The following is a 7663-nucleotide window of genomic DNA, read 5'->3' on the forward strand; positions in this document are numbered from 1 at the left end:
TGTTTGAAACAGGGTTTCTCTGTGTAGCTCTGGCTGCCCGGAACTCACTCTGTAGACCAGACTGGCCTCGAACTCAGAAATCCACCTGCCTCTGCCTCCCAAGTGCTGGGACTGAAGGAGTGTGCCACCACTGCCCCGCTTAGACACAGGATCTTATGTAGCCTGGGTGGGTGCCAAACTCACTGTGTAGCTGAAGTATGAGGCCCTGATCATCCTGCTTCTACCTCTCAAGTGCTGAGATTACAGTCATGTGCCACCACCCAGGGCCTGTACTTTGGAGACTATTAAGACTTTGGTGACTTATATAGAGAGATTAAATATACTTTAAATTATGAGATGAACTTGAGAGAGTTAATGAATGTGGACTTTGGTCCCAGGTGGAACCAAGGGGAAAAGGGAATCAGAATGATAAAAAGAAGGAAATTCCAGCATATGATACAATGTATATGAACCTTAAAGCCATTTTTCTAAATGAATTTAATTTATATGATGTACCTAACATAACCAAATTAATAGAACCTGGGAGTGTATCCAGTGGCTTCTTGCTTACTTAGCATGCACAAGATCCTGGCTTCAATCTCAGCTCTAATTTTTTTTTTCTTTTCATGGAAATAGAAAGCAGAGGCATGGTTAGCAGACCCTACGGTGGTTCTCAATCTTCCTCATGTTGCAAACCTTTAATACAGTTCCTCAAGTGGAGGTGACCCCCCCAAATTATTTTATTGCTACTTCATAATTGTAATTTCTGCAACTGTTATGAATCATAAGGTTAATATCTGATATGGAGGATATCTGACATGTGACCCTCAAAGGGGTCTCTATCCACAGGTTGAGAACTACTGTCCTGGGGAAAGATAAGCAGGGGAAATATTTTTTAATGAATATGGAGTTTCAATGGAAAAGATAGTTAGCAGTAAAGATTGTACAACATAATGTAGTTAAAGGACTAGCTCATATACTTAAAAATGAAATGGCTAAAATTTAATGTTTTATTTTCTGCATAGTTTTCAAGGTTAAAAAGGAGAGAAAAGGGCATTGCTCTTCCAGAGGTCCTGAGTTCAATTCCAGCAGCCACATGGTAGCTCACAACCATCTGTAATGTGGGATCCAATGCCCTCTTGGGGTGTCTCTGAAGACAGCTACAGTGTGTTCATATAAACAAAATAAATCTTTAAAAAAAAAAAAGAAGGAAAAAAACAATAAACCAGGGATAGGACATTCTTCAGTGTGATAAAGACTATACATGAAAAACTCACAGATATGTCATATATCATGACATAAGAGAAAAACCTTTTCCCTTAAGCTCAGGAACAAGACAATAATATCCAGCTTAATACTCTAAGTTCTAGTCAGAGAAATTAAGCAAGAAAAGGAAGTAAGAGACCTTTAAATTCTAAACGGAGAAGTAAAATATTAAAATAATTGAAAATGTACAAGATAAGGGAAGAACCTAATAAGGGTAGTGTGCTCAGATGCACAGGGATCAACAAAACCCAGTGGAGGCCTCAAGAGCATAGATTAGGAGTGTTGTTACCAGTGTGGGGCTCCCGCATGTTCAAGGGCTCACAAAAGGCAATGGAGAAGCACAAGTGGGAAGTGAGCCACGCTTGACCCAGAGTACGGTGCCCAAAACCAATGGGAACTCACAAAATGCACCCAAATGCACACCCAGAGTAGGGAAGGAACCCAGGTCTGCAGGGACCATAATGCACAATGGAGGTAGGAACAGGGCTTGGGCAAGGGTAGGGCTCCCAGAGACACACACCATACAGAGAAGACCACAAAAGCAACAAAATGACCAAGACTTAACACTTCTCCATGGTAACTCAATATTGATAGTATCGCCTTCTCCAGCAAAACCATGCACACTAGCATGGATAGGATTAGAAAACAGGGACCATTTTTTCTTGCTGCTTCAGAAAGACATTCCTTACCTCACCAGCAAAGATAAATACCATCTTAAGATAAAAGAATGGGAACTGGAATTCCAAAGGAAAAAGAGACTAGGAAAGAAACAGGGACAGCTATTCTAATTTCAAACCAAAACTCGTCAGAAGAGATGAAGAAGGTCACTTCATACTCACTAAGCAACAATCCCTCAAGAGGTTATCACAGTTGTAAACATATACAAACCAAACTCAGTGATTTCCTAAAGCAAATGTAGCCTGATGCAAAGTCACAGACTGTGTATGTTATGTAACACAATACATTAAAGCCAATACAGTAACAGTGGGTGACTTCAACATTTCTCTGACCAAGGGACAGGTCATCTGAGTAAAATTAAACAGAGAGACATTGAAGTTAAATGACATCATAAGCCAAATGTACCTAGCAGAAATCTACAGAACATTTCACTCTAACACTAAATATGCATTCTTAAAATGAAGACAGACCTAAGAAGAAACTTTAGAGCTCTAAGTACCGACAGCAAATAAATAAATAAACAAATAAACAAATCATCAGGGAAATGATACATCTTATCATTAGCTTAATGAATGATACATCTCAAAGCACTGGGAAAATAAGAACAAATTAAACCCAATAACACTAAACGGGGAAATAATATCAAGAAAGAGACTGGTGAAATAATACATGGCTTGGATATTTTTCAAAAAAATGTTTAATGATGTGTATTCGTGTGCTTCTGTGTATAGGTATGTGGCTGTGAGTTCTGGTCCCCAGGGAGGACAGAGGGGATTAGGTCTCCCAGGGTTGGACTTATAGGCAGTTGTGAGCCACTCAGTGCTGGGAACCAAACAGTAGTCCTCTGCAAGAACAGCAAACACTCTCAACTGCTGACAAACCCTTAACCGAGGGAGAGCGAGGGAGAAAGAGAGAGAGAGAGAGAGAGAGAGAGAGAGAGAGAGAGAGAGAGAGAGAGAGAATGAATTCAGGTATAATTTAAAAGCCTATATTCTGCTAAGCTGGAAAACCTAAAAGAAATAGCTGAATTTCTAGATGCATATGACCTATCAAAATTAAACCAAGATGAAATAAATAATACATACAAATACAGCAGTGAGGTCGAAGCAGTAATAATAATAATCTCCCAAATAAAGGAGCCTAAGGCCAGATAGATCCTCTGCAGAATTATATCTAGCTATCAAAGAGCTAACACTAATGTTATTAAATTATTCCATAAAACAGAAAGGTAAAGAATGACTCCAAACTGTTTTTTACAATGTCAATATTGTCCTGATAACAAAAACAGATCACACACACACACACACACACACACACACACACACACATTATAAGCTGATATCCCTCAAGAACATACATGCAAAAATTCTCCATATATTTGGAAACTGAATTCAAGAAAACATCTAAATGACCAAGTTGTCTTCATTACAGAGATACAGGATGGCTCAAAAAAGTAAATCAATAAATGTAATGCATCACATAAATGGAATCAAAAGCAGAAATCATATGATGATCTCAGTAGGTGCAGGAAGGCCTTTGACAAAACCAAACATTCCTTCATGGTAAAAGTCATGGAGAGACTAGAAGTGAAGGTATCATATATGAACAAAATAAAGGTTTTATATGACAAACCTGTGGTCAGCATGATGCTAAGTAGATAAAAACGCAAAGCGTCCCCACTAGATCCAGAGCAGGGCAGGGTGTCCACTCTCTTCACTCCAACTCAGTAAGTACAAGTGCATTGCTTAGAGTCTTCGCTAGAGCAAGAAGACAGTATAAATGAATAAAAGGGGTGTTTATAGGAAAAAGAAGCCAAAGTATCCCCGTTGAAGGGGATATTATTTGATACATAGGAAATCTTAAAGTCTCTCTCTCTCCATATATATATAAGCTGATAAACACTTTCACACTTTCAGCCAGATGGCAGGATACAAAAATAACACACAAAAATCAGCGGTCTTCCTGTATACCAATGACAACCTTAGTAGAAAAGAAATCAGTAAAATAATCCCACTTGCATAGCCACTCCAAAACTAATAAATATCCTGGAAATAAATCTAGCCAAGAAAACAAAAGACCTATACAACAAAAAGTTGAAGAAAAGGGTGCTACATGGTAGCACCATGCTCATGGACTGGAAAAATAAATATTGTGAAAATAATCTTCCTACCAAAAACAATTTAAAAATCAATACAACCCCAATCAAAACTCAAAACCGTTTTTGCAGGCATTAAGGAAAAACAAAACCAACCAACCAACCAACCAAATAAACAAACAAAAACCCAAATGCAGCCAGGCTGTGGTGGTGCATGCCTTTCATCCAGCATTCAGGAGGCACAAGCAGGCAAATCTCTAAGAATTGGAGGCCAGCCTGTCTATGGAGATCGTTCCAAGACAGCTAGCTACACAGAGAAACCCTGTCTTGAAAAACAAAATAAACAAGCAAAAAAGCACTTGAATGCACAAAAGATAAAGGAAAGCCAAACAATGTTGAACAAAAAAGAATACTGGGTGTTATCATAACAACTTACAACAATTAAATTGTAGAGTCATAGTAACAAAACCAGGATACTACTGGCGGAAAAAAACAGACCTGTAGTCCAATGAATAGATGAGAAAACCCATAAATAAAAACGCAGTTACAAGCGCCTAAATTTTGACAAAGGTATCAAAAGCATACATTGAAGAAAAGACATCCTCTTTAACAGGTAATGGGAAAACTCAATATCAACATGTAGAAATAAAAAAACTAACCAATTCAAAATGGGCTATGGAAGTGAACAGAGAATTCTCAAAAAGAGAAGTACAGGGCATTAGCATTCTGTCTAAGTTCTGCCCCAGTTACCTGGCAACAGTCAGGTAGGCATGACTCACTATAAAAGGGGCTGCTTGCCCCCTCCTCACTCTCTTGCTTTCTCTTGCTCTGGCTTTCCCTTCCCCCCCCCCCCGCCCCCATTTCCTTCCCACTTCTCTCTCCATGTGCTCATGACCAGCCTCTACTTTTCTTCTCTGTCTCTTTCTGTCTGTTTCTCTCTGTCTCTCTCTATATCTCTCTGTCTCTCTCTCTGCCTCTACTACCCTCTTAACTCCCCTCCCCATGCCCTTAATAAACTCTATTCTATACTATACCATCCTGTGGCTGGTCCCTCAGAGGGAAGGGATGCCTCAGCATGGGCCCGCCAAGGCACCTCCTTCCCCCATACCTGACTACACCTCCATAGAACATACCCCCCTCTCTTTATCTTTTTATAAACACATCACAGGGGGGCCAGAGAATCAGGGCTGGAATGAAGTGGTCTTTTTACTCCTATACAATGGAAAAGAAACAACTGTGGGAAGTAAAACCAACTCTTGCCTATATGTGAATTCTAAAGATATCTGTAATGTACAGAAAGGTGCTCAGACGGTGTTTAAGTTTGAGAGGAGGAAAACTTCATTTGGCTCACAGGTTATGTAGAAACTTAAAATTAATAAAAAGCTCTGATTTTGGTTTTAAACTCAAACATTAACTTCCCCCAGGGACACATCCTGGGAGAAACACATTATTTCAAAGGCTCAACAAACATTCCAGAGGAAAGGGTCCAAGATAAGTGTTTACTAGCCCTTAACACAGTAAAATCTGGGTAAATAGAAGCTACTTAAGCTGACCTTCTTGGTTAGGTGCAAATTTGGGTTACTTAGCAACCAGGCCTGGGAACGGAAATCAAGCTTAGAACAGCTGTTGAAGTCAGCCTTTATAGTTATTGATTAAGAGGTAAAACCGCCCTTATGAGCCCTGTGAAAATGATATAAAAACTGCCCCCGTATGTTTCCGTAGTGTAGTGGTTATCACGCTCGCCTCACACTCGAGAGGTCCCCCCCGGTTCGAAACCGGGCGGAAGCAGCACTCCCTATTTCTTGCCGGGCGGTGGTGGCGCACGCCTTTAATCCCAGCACTTGGGAGGCAGAGGCAGGCAGATTTCTAAGTTCGAGGCCAGCCTGGTCTACAGAGTGAGTTCCAGGACAGCCAAGGGCTACACAGAGAAACCCTGCCTCGAAAAACCAAAAAAATAAAATAAAAAACTGCCCCCAACTCTCATTTGGGGGCTCTCTTGCCTACATACAAGGGAGCCCTGCTGCACCAGTATCAATAAACCTCATGCTATTACAACCAGTCTTGTCCGTGTGTATTTCTGAGGGAGCACGTCCCTTGGTTTTGTATCTCTAGAATCCAACAGTTACAATCCATCTTTCAGGGAAGCCAAGGTATTAATTCAGACAGGAACCTAGAGACAGGAACTGAAGCAGGAACCATGGAAGTGTGTTTCTTAGGGATTTGCAATTTTTGGCTGCTCAGCTACTTTTTTTTAATACAGCCCAGGATGACCTGCCTAAGAATGACACCACTTCCATTGATTGGGCTGGGCTTCCTATGTTAATTAGAAATTAAGAAAATGCCCCCTCCACAGACCTGCCCACAGGTTAATCTGATAGAGACAATTTCTAAATGTGTTTTTTTTTTTCTTCCCAGGTCACTCTAGCTTGAGTCAAGTTAACACATTTGGTAAGAGTGTTCAATTTCCAGGAAGGAGAGGACCCACAAGCTATCCTCTGACCTTTGCACAGTGCTCTGTGTGTGTGTGTGTGTGTGTGTGTGTGTGTGTGTGTGTACATGTGTGGTGTTTGTAATTCAAATGTATTTTATCAATGGGAGAAGAGGCCCTTGGTCCTGTGAAGGCTCGATACCCGGCAGTAGAGGAACGTGAGGGCAGGGAGGTGGGAGTGGGTGGGAGGGTGGGGTCACCCTCATAGAAGCAAGGGGAGAAGGTATGGGATAGGAGGCTTGAGGGAGGGGGAAACCAGGAAAGGGTATAACATTTGAAATATAAATAAAGAAAACAGCCAATAAAAACTGTATTTTAGCCGGGCGGTGGTGGCGCACGCCTTTAATCCCAGCACTTGGGAGGCAGAGGGAGGAGGATTTGAGTTCGAGGCCAGCCTGGTCTACAGAGTGAGTTCCAGGACAGCCAGGACTACACAGAGAAACCCTGTCTCGGAAAAAAAAAAAAAAAAAAAAAAAAAAAAAAACAAAAAAAAACAAAAAACAAACAAAAAAAAAAAAACTGTATTTTACATTTAAAAAAAAAAAAAAAAAGAGGGCTGTGGGTCTAGAGCCAGGTGGTGATGATGCACGCCTTTGATCCCAGCACTCAGGAGGCAGGGGCAGGAGGAACTCTGTGAGTTCAAGGCTAGCCTGATCTACAGAGCAAGTACCAGGGCAGGCAGGGCTACACAGAGAATCCCTGCCTTGGAAAAAAAAAAAAAACAAACAAACAAAACCACAAAAGGGAGGGAGCTGGAGAGGTGGCTTCCTAGAAGACCACTTGTACTTCCAGATCACCTGGGTTCAGTTTCCAGTAACTGTGTCAGCTGAGTCAAAACCGCCTGTTAACTCCAGCTTCAGGCGATCCAATACCTGCTTCTGGCCTCTGTGAGTGATGGATATACACCAAGCTACACACACACACATAAATGAGAAAAATTAATTTAAAAAGAGGAAATGAAAAATGGCTATTAAATGCTTAAAATGTGTTTACCATCCTTAGCCAGCAGAGAAATAGAGATTAAAGTCCTTAAAGATTGTACTTTGTGGGGCGTGGCAGCCAGACCTAGCCTGAAGGCACTGTGTTACTGTCGGCTCTGTCCAGTCAGTGACAATTCACCTAGAGTGCTCAGACCTCTGCAGTAATTTACACTTAAC

At 41.0% G+C, this 7663-nt stretch overlaps 1 non-coding gene across 1 annotated transcript; it reads left to right on the forward strand.

The window, feature by feature from the left end:
- The first annotated feature begins 5730 nt into the window (after positions 1 to 5730).
- Positions 5731 to 5806, forward strand: Trnav-cac (transfer RNA valine (anticodon CAC)). Its single transcript has one exon. It is a non-coding gene; the product is annotated as a tRNA-Val (tRNA).
- The last annotated feature ends 1857 nt before the right edge of the window (positions 5807 to 7663 follow it).

Source organism: Arvicanthis niloticus, chromosome 18, assembly GCF_011762505.2.
Source record: "Arvicanthis niloticus isolate mArvNil1 chromosome 18, mArvNil1.pat.X, whole genome shotgun sequence".
Classification (NCBI taxonomy): Eukaryota; Metazoa; Chordata; class Mammalia; order Rodentia; family Muridae; genus Arvicanthis; species Arvicanthis niloticus.